Consider the following 16,686-nt stretch of genomic DNA (forward strand, 5'->3'; position numbering starts at 1 on the left):
TGAACTGGGACCTCTCCAAGTAGCAGTCCACGTTCCATATTTTTTCAAGTCTGTTCGGGGACTTGAACCGGCGACCCTACGATTCCCAGTCCAAGCCCCTACTTACTGAGCCACTGCTGGACAAGTTCATGTGAGAATATATGACTTTCTTGATGTAAATACATCAAATTTATGTTTGGCACTTTGACCTTTGTGAAGGCACTTGTGACTATTCAAGTGCAGTTTGAAGGTGGTCGAGTGTCTTGTCTGTGCTATACAGTCATTGTCCTGTAAGTATTTGTTGTATCTGTATTTATCTATTGATGAATGAAATTGTTCTGATACAACAATCTTGTATTTACTGATTGACATTAGTATCTGTCATTAGTATAGACAACTTGACTATATAATACTTGAAATAAAGCACTATGATGTAAAAATAGTATGTGGGCTCCAGCTCAGACTGAAGAGCAATAATAACATTTGATGTACCACTGACCACTAGTGACTTGACATGTGGAAGTACAGTAGTAATGTGTCTTTGTGTCCCTGTCCATTAAAAGCTGTGGTCACGAACCATTTACAAACTCCCAAAGTGTCTGGTACAGCTGGTGCAAGTTCTGTGACTGCTCGTCATGCTTCTGTGGTTTGGACTGGACAGTAGGCCCAGTGTGTGGAGCAGACAACAGACAGTAAAAACACAACAACAATCTGAAGACTAGAAGAATATTGTTTTAATTCACAAGCATTTGTTGCCCAGCAGTTTGTACACTTTTAGTTGTTTGCCTACATAGACAGAAGGGTCTGGGACAGAGGTCCCAAAAGAATGTCCATAGCCTTTTGAAAACCAGGAAAAGTCTCAAAAGTCTGTCCAGCAAGTTCTTTAGATGTTGATGATTTTGTACTTTCACAGTATGTCTTTTTTCTATATTTTTTATGGCCTTGAGTGAGTTGACGACACAGTGCACACATGTATATTTTAAGTGTGGTGTGCGGAGCACCACCGTGTACTGCCCTTTTCCTCTTGTAGATGGTCGAACGAGCTTGCAATGGATGCTGTGGAGGTTGCAATGCCTGCAATTGGGATACAGCCAGAGGTACCAGTGGACGGGCTCCTTCAATCTGACTGGACACATAGTTAGATTGATGTCCTGACAGAGTGGTGTGGGCCGGTGCAAGTGATGGTGGTGGCGGCGGCTGAGGGGGAAGAGAGGAGGATGCAACTGGAAGACTCTTGGCTCTTGATTTCAGTCTCCTGGTCCCTGCCAAAGATGGACTGACCTCGTAGTGCACCTGAGGACGACTGGTCTGGGGCACTACATCAGGGAGCTCCATTGGTGGCGGCTGGGTGTTTTCTCCAAGGCTCTGTTGGCGGCGTAGGACAGTTAAGCCTTGGTCAGTCACGTTGGTGGCTGACAAGGCCTCCTGTTGCCTGATAAATTCAGCGACACATTTGCTGTTAATTTTCAGGATAGGAATCCCCAGTTTGCTCAATTGAGTGTCATCAACAGTCCCCCTTTGCTGAACCGCCGATATAATGTTGTCATTTTATGCTTTTGTGGTGACCCGCCAGCCTTTCCTCCACAATCTGGGTGCAACCACAGCTGTTTAATGATGTTGTACATATTTTGCCATCTTCAGACAGCTTCTTGCAGATCTGATAATACATAGAAAACAAACACAACCCAAGATTTACATCTGTTTTTTTAAATTGATGACCTCTGTGGCTCTGTATGTCTGTATGCACGCACGCATGTATTTATGACAATCAAACAGATTTACCTTCTTGGTTGAGTCATATTTCAGGACTCTCCCAAATTTTGACATGATCTGTGTGCGGTAGTCCTCAATGTTGTCTGCTTCAGCAATAAGGAAGGCTTTCCACATCAGCTTGGGTGATGGCAGCTCTCTCCGTGGTGGGGGTAGCTGAAACTGGGTGGTTAAAAGCCCTGAAAGCAGAGCAAATACCAGTCAACTTAATCAGTCATTTTCAGAATTGACATTGATACTTTGATATTGCATTTTACATAATTTGGACAATCAAACTTTCCATTTCTGTGTCTTAGGAATCGAGGTAAGTGATGGGACCAGCGGTGGTAGCAATATTGGTAAGTAATGGTAAGTATTTTATCATTTTCTCTTGCTCAGTCTGCTCAAAGAGTGGATGGAGTTTATGTATTGTTATTAAAATGAAAATGTGCACTCATGGCTCTATTTCAGTCGTTGTCTATACATTTAATAGAAAATATGAAATCTCACTCACTTGTGATCTTTCCAGGTTGGTTATACTGGCTGAGGAGGGTGGTATAGAGGTCTTTCCTTTGCTCCTCACAGTGACTCTCTTGGACCTGTCACCACACATTGGCCATGGTGTTGCCCTCAGTGCGATCTCTCATCAGGCGGATCACCTGCTTGTCCGCACCGCGCCTGAAATTAGAAAGCATCATCCTTACATTTTTTTCCTATTCGTTGTTATGCATCACCTCAGGTTGCACAGCTTCTGCTGTTGCTGCTGATGTCGTAGCAGTGTCCTGACGTGGCTGAAGTGCTGCATTTGTCACATCAGCAACGGTCACATCTGCAGCAGTCACACGTGCACCTGTCACATCAGTTGTCCTCTCACGCTGAACATGAGGAGCTGATACAGGTACCTTAAAAATAATCAGTGCATTAGTGTAAACTTTTATAGTGGCACAGCCTGCACATTCTTTTTGGTTTTCAATGCTTGGGTGTTTCTGCTCTTTCTATTTCTCAGTGCCCTGCAGGTGGAGTATGGTGAGTATCGTGTGCTCATATGTGTTTCTGCTGCATGATGCATAGGGTAATGGGCAACGCTTCAGTGAACAGTCTTTGAGTTAAGCACAGTTTTGTCCGCATTGACATCACCAGCAGATGGCGGAGTGGTGTCCAAGTGGCCTCTTCCTCAGGTCTTCTTTCTCTGTCCCCTGCGTCTCCAGCCGAATGAGACAAAACAAACACTCAGGTATGCATATGTCATTCAAAAGAGCAATTAATACATATTATGCTGCAATATGATTATGCAAAGTCCTTGTAAAGTAATACACCTTGTGTTTCAAATGTAGCGAGAGCTTCAGCCAGCACAGCATCATCCTCCCAACTGGTGTCATCTTTGGATGCCGATGAGCTGGAGTTGGCAGTTGCTGCAGGAGGGCCCACATTCTGTCGAGGTGCCTACAAAACACAGTTGCATTTCAGTGTAAAAGTTAACAGCACACACTGTTGCACTGTTTACTAAAGTTGTCTTAACCTACCTCTTTTTCAAGAATATATTGCCTGAATCGCTTAAGGGACTTTGTGTTGATGTCATTCTCTTTCATCACCACCCATTGTTTTACAGAACTGTAAGCTTCCTGGGCCATCTTCCTCTCACGGGCATCAACAGCTTGAGGGTCAGCTTGAAGTTTTCTGTGCAGGCTGTACCACTGCCAAATCTCCTGAAACGTGAAGGACTTGAAGCGGCCCTGTCCATAAATGGCCCTGTCCACAAACATCTCTAGATAACAGGAGACCGGCGGGAAGAACTGTACATATTTAGGCAGGTTATCCGTAACCCACTCCTCATTGATAGGCCCTCTCTCTGGGCGACGTTTTTCTTTCATGTGGCGATCAAAGAGACAGAATATTAGATAGCGTTATTAATTTATGGGCGTAAAATGAGCAAAATTGTATTCTTTCTAGAGCAGCACACTTAGTATTTAATAAATCCGACATCAATTTCCACCAGCCAGTGGAAGCTTTTGCCGTTGTATTTGCCAAAGGTGAGTATTAATTTCCCCAGCCACCGCACCTCCGTCGGAGTTGTAGTGATTGGGTGGCATCTCTTTTTAGCTGGAGACAGAAATGGAAATGCATTTAATGACAAGCAAACGAGTTTGATGAGTATGGGGCCATAGGGTTAAAACATATTTTAATGCCAAGGCATTACCTTCCCCTCAAGCAGTCTTGTGATGTCTCAGACCCACGTCACTCGTGTCAGATGATTTGGCCTGCTTGGCCTGCTTAGTAGCTTTAAGAAGGCATTGTTGCCTATCTTGTGTCAAGAATGCATAAAACAGGTTTCAGTAGATCCATCACTGGTCTCTTGTGTGCAAAAGCAAACAAATGATCACCTACATGGTATTGTTGTTGCCGTTGTTAATAATAATAATAATAATAACAACAATAATCATAATCATAATAATAATGATAATGATGATAATAATAATAATAATAATAATAATAATAATAATAATAATAATAATAATAATAATAATAATAGTAAACAGGTAATAAGACAACAATAATAAACAGGTCTATAGGAAAGACTGTCTCACACAATGATTACATAGACTTAATGACACACTTGAGCTCTAAGATATAAGCATATGTTAAGGTTAAAGCATATATTAAGCAATTAGTGTATTCATTAAAGCAAAGGTAAATAACAGTAAACACGGGGGCGGGATGTAGCAGACTCTAAAACTGTAGACTCTAACCCAGGGGTGTCCAAAGTTTTTGCAAAGAGGGCCAGATTTGGTGAGGTGAATATGTGTGGGGGCCAACTTGACATCCTTTGAACCATTAAAATGAAATGCAAATAAACTATTTAATACATTTTTTATTGCAAGTCTGTCTGGGGAAAAAAAAAAAAACTTTCAGGAAGCTTAAACATCATTTGAAACATTGCATATTACTCACTGTTAAATTATCACTGTAAACTCCAAAATTCAACACTAACAATTCACTGAGTGAATTTAGAATGTATTCACCTCAGATAATTAAACAAACAACTTGTCTGCACTAATGTGAAGTGTGATACTGGGATCTTGACTGCATTAAATAGGCCAGGTCTGGCTCAAAGACAGTGGTTTTGATGCGAGTATGTCACGCAGGTGAGAATCGCTTAGTCTTGTCCTGACGCGGTTCTTGTTAAAATTCATAACCGAGAATGTCTTCTCGCACAAGTAGGTCGAGCCAAACAAGCTCAGCATTTTCTTCGCAACTGTTCGAATCTCTTGAAACCGGCCTATATCCTGCTGGCGGTAGAAAGAGGGAGCTGTTGGTGTCGACTCCGACACTCAGCGTCACACTGGAGATCAATGAGTTCCAGCTGCAGGTGGTCTGGAGCGTCATCGGGATTTACGGAAAAAGGAGAGAGAAAAAGCGTGATCTCTTTTTCAATAGCTGCACAATCCCAAAAGCGCTGTTGAAACTCTTCAGCCTGGGATGAGATTACTGCTGCATACCTTCTCATTTGCGCACTGATATTGTTCTGTGGAAAACTGGTCATTATTTCCTGCAGCGCGGGGAAGTGTGTATTGGGCTGAGTTTGTGACAGGTGCCTTTGGAAAAGTTGCAGCTTGGTCCCAAAGGCTTTGATGTGTGAATACAGTTCGCTCACCATTGCATTTTTCTCGTGTTAAGCGCGTTCAGATGCCGTGTTATGCCAACTAAAAATCCCAAATCATCCAACCAAACAGGATCAGATAGTTCTGGCATCGGTTGTCCCTTTTCTGCTAAGAATTGTCCGATTTCCTCCCTAAGAGAGTAGAAGCGCTGCAGTGCAGACCCCCGACTGAGCCATTTTACGTCATTGTGATACACAACATCTCCGTATTCAGCTTGGATGTCAAGTAGAAACTGTTGAAACTGGCGGTGGCACAGGGCTTTAGAGCGAATATAATAGCCTTTATTACCGGCTTCATAACATGATCATATTTCAGATGTTCGGCGCAGAGAACTTGTTGGTGAATAATACAATGAAGTTTTATATTACCTCCTTCTTTGCTGACTTTGTCACAGACGAGGGTTGATAATCTACTTCTCGTGCCAGCCATGGCAGGTGCACCATCCGTAATAATCCCAGTGACTTTATTCCACGGTAGTTTCATGTCATCAACGACGGAACAAACAGAAACAAATACATCTGTTCCTCTTGTTTGGCCCTTAAGGCTCTGGAGATCAAGTAGCTCTTCGCTCACGTTCATTTTTACGACAAATGTTCTCCACCATTTTCATCACACAGTCTTTTATAAATTCACCCTCAGTAAAAGGTTTGCAGTGCTTTGCAATCAGCGTTGCCACCTCGTAGCTTGCCTTTGTGGCATTTTCATTCGACTCACGGGCTCTTGTGAAAAAGCGCTGCTGGGCCGTTAAAACAGCTTCCAGTTGCTTCAATTTGTCGCTGCGTTCGTTCCCAGTTAGCTTGTCATAGTTAGCATGCTTTGTCTGGTAGTGCCTCTTAATATTGAATTCCTTGAAAACAGCTATAGCCTCTTGGCAAATTAGGCAGACACAGTTGTTGCTTATTTCAGTGAAAAAATATTCCAATTTCCACTTCTCCTTGAAGCGGCGGCCCTCTGTGTCAACTTTTCTTTTTTTAGTTGCAGTTGCCATTTTGGAAATGGGCTGGAAAAAGTCAAGGTTCGCGCGGTTAGGGTGCGGCCACATGGCTGCTATCATCTTCTGGTGAAATATAAAATAGATTTTGTTGGACATATATTTTTTTGGTTTGTTTTTTGTACGTGCTGGTGGGCCGCATATTATTGATTTTATGAAGGAGGCTGCGGGCCAGTGGGAATTTGAACACGCCTGCTCTAACCCAATCAAAACGTTATCATTCTAGCAACTGTAGACTTACTGTAGACGCCAGCCCATGGGCCAGCCAAGTTTGTCGACACTGTGGCTCCCCCGCCCCAACCCAAGTCCCGCTCGCATAATGTTAAGCGCTGCTTATTCACCCTATTACGCCCCGCCCATTTTTAACGGCTTTTTTCTTCCGCTTTGTGTATGATCTTCCGGTCAGCTAGTTCCGGTTAGCTAGTGTAACCTAACCTTTAGTGTGACCTTTAAGATGGATGTTACCTGGGCAGAGACAAGCGATGCTGTTCGTAGTAGTGGAGGTGAAATTTTACAACACCCTAGTCAAATAAAAGAGTGGATGGACGACATGAGGAGATGGCCCCCTGTGATGCAGTCCCGGCTCCAGCTCAGTACAGAGGGGGGGGCAGCTGAAAACCGAGGGGGGGCGGTGAGTCACAGCATCATGTGACATGTCACCGGCGGTGACATGTCACATGATGCTGCATAGAATGAGAAAACATAACAGAGCAACATCAAAACAGACTCCACAGATCAGAGGCGCTGATCTAACATATCCAACAACGTATGATCAATAACCACATTGCTAACAAACAGTAGCAACAATACAAATGATAAAATAACCAGCTCTTGCCTTCAGTAGAGTTGCAGTCTCCTCTTTCCTGACGAGTGGAACCTCCTCAGCAGCATCTCCTTCCATTCATCTTTGAATTTCCTACTGAGGTCATTCTCAAAGGCCAGCTGGATGAGATGGGCTTTGCGTCGATGCAACATGCTGCGTCTGTGCTCACTAAATACATTCTTCAACGTGGAGAACGAGTTTTCACATGTAGCAGTTGATGCCCCGAATGTTAGTGCGTGTTTGAATGCTGTCATTACCGCTGGCATGGCACTTAATACCCTGGACTCCTTTGCAACAAGGTGACTCAAAGTCACTCTCACTTCTCCCTGGCCTGTGCACCGGCTTTTCAAAAACTCTCGCGCAACTGTGAACTGTGCCTCAACCATGTCTGTGTTTGTTAAATCCAGTAGTGGTTTCACTTTCTCAGCCTCCAGGAAATTCACACTGGCGGGGTCCAAAGCGTCCAAAGCTGACATATATTTCCCGTTACGCTCGCTGAAACGTGCAGCCATTTCACTCAGAATAGAGTCGATGATGCCAAAAAACAGCCGCTTGCACTCTTGTTGAATGTCCACTTCGCGCTGCCCAAGGCTTTCACTCACCACGTAGTCTTGTAGCGTCCTGGTGGCCTGCCGCTGCCGTTTTGGAGGAGCAGGCACGCCGGCGCCATCACCTGCATCGCTGTCAGACCACAGTTTCTGAAATTCCGCATCTGATCGTAGATCCTCTATGCAAGAAGAGGCACTTTGAATGAGCTGGACTGCAGTGATTAGATCTGTTTCTTCGGCTTGCAGCATCCGATTGGCTGGGTCCATCAGCCCCAATAGTTTGTGCATCACACCGGTGAGAAATGTGAAGCTCCGTTCTGTAATGGCCTTGTGAAGTCCAACAGATTCAATTTTCACATCAGCACTTGCTCCCATGGTTCCGATCTCTTTCAGGAAGTCCACCAGTGCAGTGTGTGACTTCAGCACCACAGACACCTATCAAGGTGTCCGGTCCATCGCTGCTCTAACAGCCTTTTAAGCTTCTCTCCTTTGTACTGTGCGGCTACAGTGGGCTTTTTCATAAATTTATAAAGGGAATTGCACACTTCAAAAAAATCCCCAACTGCACTCTCTGAGGAAATAGCATGCACGATCACCAAATGTAATTGGTGGTTGAAACAATGGATGTAAGGCACTTCTCTGTTTAACTTATTTTGAATAAGCTTCTGCATGCCTCCCTCTCGTCCCGACATGACGCTGGCTCCGTCATAACACTGACTAAGAATTTTGCTTGCGTCAAGGCCAGCATTTGACAGTTCATCAAGCACAACATTAGTGAGTGACTGGGCATCACATTTGTCCGTTGTCTGCATTGATAACAGCCTCTCTGGCATTTTGTAGTCCTTGTCCATATAACGCACAACTATAGATACATTTTCACTGCCTGTCGGGTCTTTAGTCCCATCCACCTTGAGTGTAAACCATGACTCCCGACATCTTTAACAATTTGCTCTGTTACGATCGTGCTCATCAGTTCAATGATGTGATTTTGAATATCATGTGATGTGCAAGTTGCGTTTTTTGGAATTGTACTGAAAGCCTTTGCAAGCTCTTGGTTTTGCCTCAGCGTGTAACCAAACAGGGAGAGAAACATTCCGCTTCCCAGTTCATCTCTGCTAATGACTGAATCCACTTCACCCCTCAGTGGCAGTTCGTTTGAGACAAGAAATCCAATTATGTCAACAATTGCAGACACATACAGGCGGTTTCGCGCAAGCTGATGAGAGTTAACCATGGTTGAAATTTCACTGCCTGTGTTGCATCGCATTTCCTTCTCTTTCCAGCTACCATTGCATGCTTGATGCTCTTTGCTGTTACTGTGCCTGCTAAATCCCTTTGCCTTATCATTAGCATGCTTCCAATTAGTATATCCAGTTCTTGTGAAAACGGAGTCACTCCCTCCAAATTTCCTGCAGGGAAAACAAAAGGCTGCATCCAATTGCTGCGAATATTCAAGCCAGTCTCTCTCGTTGTACCAATTAGCCGAAAATGACCGTTTACAGTCATTATTATGCTGTTGCTTCTTTGGAAACTGCCTGAGATGAACCTGAGCTGGCTTGTCAACTCCGAGGTCCTCTGGTAGGCCTAAACCATGCTGTGAGTGCGACAGCGGGCTCTCCGTTCCCAGTGAACCCAGCTCACTCTCCTCACTGCGAGGCTGAACCCGCGGCTCCTCCCTCGGCAGGTGTTCCTTGTCCTCTCCGGTGCTCCTGCTGCTGCTGCTGCCAGGCGGCGGTGATGCCGCCGACGGTGTGGTTGTTTCTGGCTTTTTCAGCCATTTGCGAATATCCATTCTGTCCATAGACAGAGATGTATAAAATATTCTGAATGTCCGCTTGAATTAGAATAGCTGCTACGTTGCTTCGTTTGTTTTTGTTTTATGGCGGGAATCGGGATGACGCACTGACCGTCAGTAGGCTAACCGTCAATTTGACGTAGCCTAAACTGCGTAAATTGCAAAGCTGTTTTTTTATTTACCCATGCTGTTCATTTTGGTTTGTCAGTGGAGTTTTCTGTTGTTTTTAACACATCATAAACTGTTGTAATAAAACTAAAAACAATAAAAAATACATTAAAAAAATTTTGATTTAGGGGGCGGACAGTCCGCGTGAGGGGGCGACGCCCCCCCGTGACGCCGGGACTGCTGTGATGTACGGCGATATTTTCAATCATATGGTTTTATCTGTAGGCGTAGACGGGGCTTTGATGAAAAACTTTAAAAGCACCGAAGCATACCAGTACCTGCACAGCGGAAAGGTCGGTCGCGTCCTGCTTCATAAACTCGATGATACAAAGTTATTTTTAAAAGCCAACGTAAGCCCAAGCCAGATGCAACCCAGTGTAAAGTAGGCTCAGGTTGTCATTTCGCACAAGCTCTTGATATTTTGCAGTGCTCGCTGAGCACTGGGTTGCCTGGTCACACAGCAGAGGTTGGTGAAGTAAAGGTCTTGCAGCATAGTTGTGATCGGTCATGCATTGATCCTCCCACTGCGTTCCGATGTCGCGATGTCCATCACCCTCCGGCTCGAGCTCAGGCTCAGCCTCAGCAGCATTGCTGGTTGATGCCTCTATGAAAATAATGACTCAGTTAAAACTAAGATGTATCCGTGTTGTCATGGCTTAACTAAGGTTAACACTATTTTGAAAACATTTACTCCTAAACTACAATCGTTTAAAACTGTGTTGACAAGCAGTCGGTAACAGAATGTTACCACAGCTACTAACTCGCGTTATGGCAAAGTATGTTCTGAGAACTTACCTGATTGCCTAACAAGCTGTCGTCGCGGACGTCGCACCGGAGCTTCATACCCAAGCCATTTCTCGGGATACGGGTGTTGGGTAGTAGGTCTACCATCCACAAAATGAAACGAACAGACATAGGGTCTTTTTGGAGTTTTTTTTAAGTGAAGTGCCCTCAGCCAAAGACGCCGGTCTTCCTCAACGCTAGGAGGCGGATATAGATGAAACGATGGCCCACAGCATTCAATTCGCTTCTTCCCGTGAGTAAAACACTCTTGCTGAAGAGACAATCTTCTTTTTCTCCAATTGTTATGGCAACCACGGACTGCACAAATTATACTCGTCATTTTACCTGACTTCTTTTTGCCCTTGCTTTTAATGTTAGCGAACGCCTCAGCTGTTCCACCGGAAGTACTAGCACAAAATAAACAAGATGGCTCCGCCCTTGTAACCATGGAGAATAGGGTGAATAGAGACGCTAACGTCAGTTAGCTAACGTTAACGTTGCCTCAGTGAAATTGTCACGCTCGCGGACAATTTTCTTTCACACGTATCGAAGAGCAAGCAACAATTCGAGGAGCGTTTCCGATAAACCAGCACTATTTAAATGACAACAGATAATTTATACTGACTTACACGGAATACGTCAAAACACTCGTTCAATCACTGGTTCCAGTCTATCTCCGTTCGCTCATCTGTCACTCGGCCCCCGATTGGCCGTCTGCCGTTAGACCCGGCACCACTGTAGACAGTTAGGCCTCGAAATTGGCCCAGAGTCTATAGTCTACAGTGGGCACCGTAGCTATTCAAATGGCGGCCCACGGGCCACATGCGGCCCAGAGGCAACACCCGAGTGGCCCAGCCCGTGGTCCCACCAGAAAGGCAGAGTGAGAGCCGCATATTCAAAATAAATAAAAAACATTTCGGGAGCCTTTAAAAATCCCTACAGTCATACAGACCTTGAATGCAACACTCGCGTATCCTAGCAACCCATAAGAACGCGTTTTTGTTGACAGAAGTGGTAGGCCTAGTAGTCGCCGGTAGTAACAAACATGTCTTTCTCAAAGCAGATACGTAGCCTACAGTTGAAAATGAAAACCGTCGGTTTAACCCCACCTGGACTGATAACTATCTATTTATATTACCGCCAAGTTTAAATGCCAAACCGATGTGTTTAATCTGTAATGAGTGTGTCGCGGTTCTAAAAGATTACAACGTGCGGAGGCACCACGTTGAGAAACACCCGACTTTCCGCGCAAACACACAACTGGCGAGATACTGTTTGAGAAAATTTCAGCTTTTTTCAAAGACACTGGTCTGGATATGAAGCGTGTGTGTATGCTTGTGACTGATGGGGCACCATCTATGGCAGGAAAAGTGAATGGTTTGGCAGCACGTTGGTCTGCTGTTACACCAAGGATGATATCCTTGCACTGCACTGTGCATCAGACGGTGTTGTGCGCAAAACTAAGCGGGGAGCTTAAAACGACAATGGACAGCGTGATGGCAACAATTAATTTTATCCGCTCCACATCAAGCCTCCAACACCGCTTATTCCGCATGCTGCTGTCAGAAATGTCCGCTGAGCACCACGACCTGCTTCTTCACAATGACATCAGAGGGCTGTCCAAAGGCAGAGCACTGGAGCGTTTTTGCAATCTCAGAGAGGAGATCACAACTTTTCTCCGCAGCAGCAAGCAGAAAAAGGCAGAAACACACTTAAATCGCATACTGGACGACAACTTCATGGCCCATGTCTGCTTTCTGAGCGACATATTCAAACACCTTAACAACCTAAATGTGGGACTACAAGGCAGAGACAAAACTGTCACTGAACTTGTGGAACAGACGCGCGCATTCCAAGTCAAATTGGACCTTTTCGCGACTGACTTGACCACAGGCCGGATGCTGCATTTCTCGACACTCCGCAACTGCATCTCATCCCCGGCACAAATCGCGGATACGATGAAAGAATTTATTGCGAGGTTGAAAAAGAACTTTGTCAGTCGATTCGATGTACTTCCTCTGCCCACAGAGGTGATGGACTTTGCCAGAGACCAGTTCACCGCTGCAACAGGAGGGGACTTATCCACCAGAGCAAAGGACGTGGTCCCTTCCATTGACGAGGGGAAATTCATTCTCGAGCTAGTTGACATGCAGTCCTCCATAACCATGGCACGGGAGCTTCGCACTCACGGGCCTGCAAAGTTTTGGACTGATGTCAATGTCCATCAGTTCCCTAATGTTAGGAAAGTAGCAGTTATCATGCTCAGTATGTTTGGATCAACATACACCTGTGAATCAAGCTTTTCACACATGAACACAACAAAAAGCAGCTCTCGCTGCTCTCTGACTGACAGCACTCTTCACCAATGCCTTCGGATTGCATTAACATCATATGAGTCAAAAGTCAATGCTCTTGTTCAGAACAAAAAATGTCACTTCTCCCACTAAGAAGGTCATCAGATTATAGATTACATATCAACACCGATCAGCCATAACATCATGACCACTTGTACAATCTAATGTGATCAATACAACAGCTCTGCCATTAATTCTGCCTTTGCAAAGATAATAATAATTAATTAAACTACATGGTGATTATTTAAGTTGTATTTTGAACTGGTGTTGAACTGGAGTGCATTATCTTGAGAGGTGTCTCCATATTTCTGGCCCTCTGAATCTTAGTAGGGTGGCCTAAAAGAGACAATAGTAATCACCAAATTAATATAATTTAATTTGGTCATAATGTTATGGCTGATCTGTGTGTGTGGGATGTGTAACAAAGCCATGCCTAATCACACGTGTTCCCTCAGTGTGCAAGTAGTAGACGTTGTATTCATGTGTTATTTACTGTTAGTTACTGTTATCACTTGTGTGGGTTTATGCACTGATAGCTTTGATAGAATTGATGGTTCCTTTTAATTCTGTTACATGCACTTTGTGATGTGCCTGGGTCATATATGACCAAAATATATTTTTTTGTTTCAAAATGGATACTGGTGTTATTTGTAATACTTTGCACTATTTAATTTTATGTACCTTGACATGTTCCTGGGTAAGATGTGAGCAAATTTTTTATTTTATTCCTAAAGGGAAACAAACGTTACTGCGAATGTGCACTAGTTTGTTTTTATGCACTTTGAGATGTTCTTCGGTCAGGTATGACCAAAATGTTTATTTTTTTATTTCAAAAGTGGAAAAAAGTGTTGCTACTGCCAAAGATTTTGCGTAGTTATAGCTTTTTTATTTTTGTATGTACTTTTGATGTTCCTGTGTTAGATGTGACCACATTTAAGAAGGAAACAATGAATAAATATTAGTTGTTTTTCAATACATTAATTTGTGTTGTTTTAAAATGTGTTATTACCTGCTGCTTACTGGCTGCCGAGAATGTCTGGCCCAGCTCAATATCTTGGTTTGAAAATTTGGCCCAACTAAATTTGTAATTGAATAGCCCTGGTCTACAGTCTACATTGCCAATGCACATCGCCCGCACCGACATCTGCGAGTTCGGGATTGTTACACTCAATAATGACAGAGGGAACAAGGTGGCACAGAGTTACCATAGTTAATCTCATGTGGTAGCTGACATTCATTTGCAAATAAAATCCTTAAATAAAATTAATGCCATTTTGTCGAAATGAAGAAGAGGAGGGCAAGGAGCTGTAAACTATTTAGCTTATCCATTTCTACCCATTCTTATGTTATATGTTGTGCTGAGGATTATATTTGATCTTTATTTAATATCCTCTCTTCTGGTTTACGTGTGTTTGCAGCCCTTTTAACATTCACAGGTGCTTTATCACAAGTTTCATGACGTTGTCAATCAATTTGTCCATCACATCTTAACATCATCCTTTTTTATTTTCTGTTTTAATTAATGCCATAAAATTCACTATATATATAATCCCCTAAGCATACAGTAGCAGACTGTGCAGATAAATAAAATAAAGATAGATAAAGTGGTCCATGGTTCCTGTTTTAAAGTGTAACACACTATCATTCTCTGTTCAAAGGAGACTGACACAATTGATGATCATGTCTTTCATTAGTCTTTTACAATGAGGTGAGGTGATACTAGTGAGGGCTAAATAAGATGATATGATTTGAGATAAGAAAAGGATGTGCCAGGGAGAGAATCTACAGACAGAGAGAGAGAAAGGGAAAATATCATCATTTTTATTTGTATGATTTAAGTCATCTGACGTCTGCATCTTAAGTTATCATAGAAACAAGCCTAGCTAACTAAGCCAAACGTGGTAGAGGCATTGCCTTGTGCCCACTAAAGATATGTGATTTTGGATGTGAAACTGCTTTATTTATTCTCTGCCTGTGTGTGTGTGTGTGTGTGTGTGTGTGTGTGTGTGTGTGTGTGTGTGTGTGTGTGTGTGTGTGTGTGTGTGTGTGTGTGTGTGTGTGTGTGTGTGTGTGTGTGTGTGTGTGTGTGTGTGTGTGTGTGTGTGTATGCACCTGAAAGCATTTTTGGTAAACATGTGGCAGAGTGCAGGTGTGCACCTACAAGAGGATATAACACCATGACAGCTTGCTTGGAGCCCTCTCTTTCAGGTCACCCCTCCCACACCCCAGTCATCAGCCGACATGATGGGCCATGTCCTGGCCTGTGCCACGCTGACCTGCCGCATCGTGTCCAGCCTCTGGCCTGGCAGCTGCAGCTGGGGCTGGATGGCGTGGTACATATGCTGTGTGTCTGAGGCCATATGGACATCAATACCCACAGCCTCCACCTCACCCCCGCCACCTGCCTCCTGTCCTTCTCTCAGTCCTCTCCTCTTTCCTTCATCTTATTTCCTTGCTTTCTTCTTTTCTCATATCAGACTAATTTATTGACGTGTCAGGTCTCCTGCAGTACAACACAAACAGAGAGATGTGAAAAGCAGAGAAAAAGTATTGTCTTTTGTTTAACTCTCTGGGAGTCGAAGCTTGCTGTGCGTGTGTTCTCCTTTGAGATGAGGGAGAAAAGAGAGAATGAGCCCTTCAGGACATAAAGGCTTCAAAACACTCTCACCAACAGCAGTTTGGATACAAAAGTGTGAGGAGCACAAAACAATCCACATGGAGTCAAATCAAGAAAATGGCAAGCAGGATTTCCTCTTTGGAATAATAAAGCTTTTTCGAGACATGGAAAAAGAGAAATTTCATAAGCTCAACATAAAAATCTTGCAATGCTCGAAGAGTAATGGGACATGTCAGTGTAACAGCTCTAGACTGCAGGATCTATTGCTACACCAACATACAAGAAACATTCTAAATTATGAGGGCTTTTAAAAAGGTTTGGGAAAAGATATGTCAATATTTCAAACTGGATTAAGGCTTCACTATGTGACGACCACACAAAGACTTTCAGAATGAGCAACTCTTAAATGCATATTAACTGAGGATATTAATTTGTATCTGTAAACCTGTAAGTCCTGTAAACGTGTTTACCACTTTCAAATGTTTTATTATGTTCATTCAATGTTTTCCTACACATTCAGATATTACTATCACTAGATTTGGGTGTAAGGCGTTACAAAAGTAACGTAATGCGTTAAAAAAAGTAACGCATTACGTAGCTGTAACGCAGTAATATAACGCATTACTTCTGAAATGTCGGTAATATAATATCCGTTACAATTCTCAGTAACGCAGTTACAACACGTTTTAACCCGAAATGATGTGATGTTTTGTTTCTAAGAATTCACAAACATCGCGAGACATTCTGACACCAGAGAAATAATTGTGTAGGTAGAATAGTAACTCAGTAAGCCTGTTTACTATTGGTTAAGAGGGCTGCAGAAACAGATTCGCAATGGAGAGCTGCAGGCTTGGAGAAAAGAAAAGAAAAACACAGGAGTGCGCGCAGGCCAAAGCAACAGAAGGTCACTTTCTGTCGGGCTGCATGCCTCTTGAACCCCGAGAAGTTCAGAGGCTCGTGGCAGAGTGTTGAAGATCTGCAGCCTCTCTCCTCTATGGAATCGCCGGCTTTTAGAAAGCTTGTCAGCCAATCCCCGTTAACACACCAATGACAAGGTGAGCTAACATTGCTAAAGAGACTTGTTCATATACAGCAGGTTACAGGGCCGTGTAGACTAACTTGTTAGTAATAACATACAGACGTAATGTTACCGGTGTCACATATTATTTAGCTCACTTAAACGGAGCATACGTTTAATTTCAGCATACTGCCATAGATAG

This window comes from Eleginops maclovinus, chromosome 23 (assembly GCF_036324505.1).
Source record: "Eleginops maclovinus isolate JMC-PN-2008 ecotype Puerto Natales chromosome 23, JC_Emac_rtc_rv5, whole genome shotgun sequence".
Taxonomy (NCBI): domain Eukaryota; kingdom Metazoa; phylum Chordata; class Actinopteri; order Perciformes; family Eleginopidae; genus Eleginops; species Eleginops maclovinus.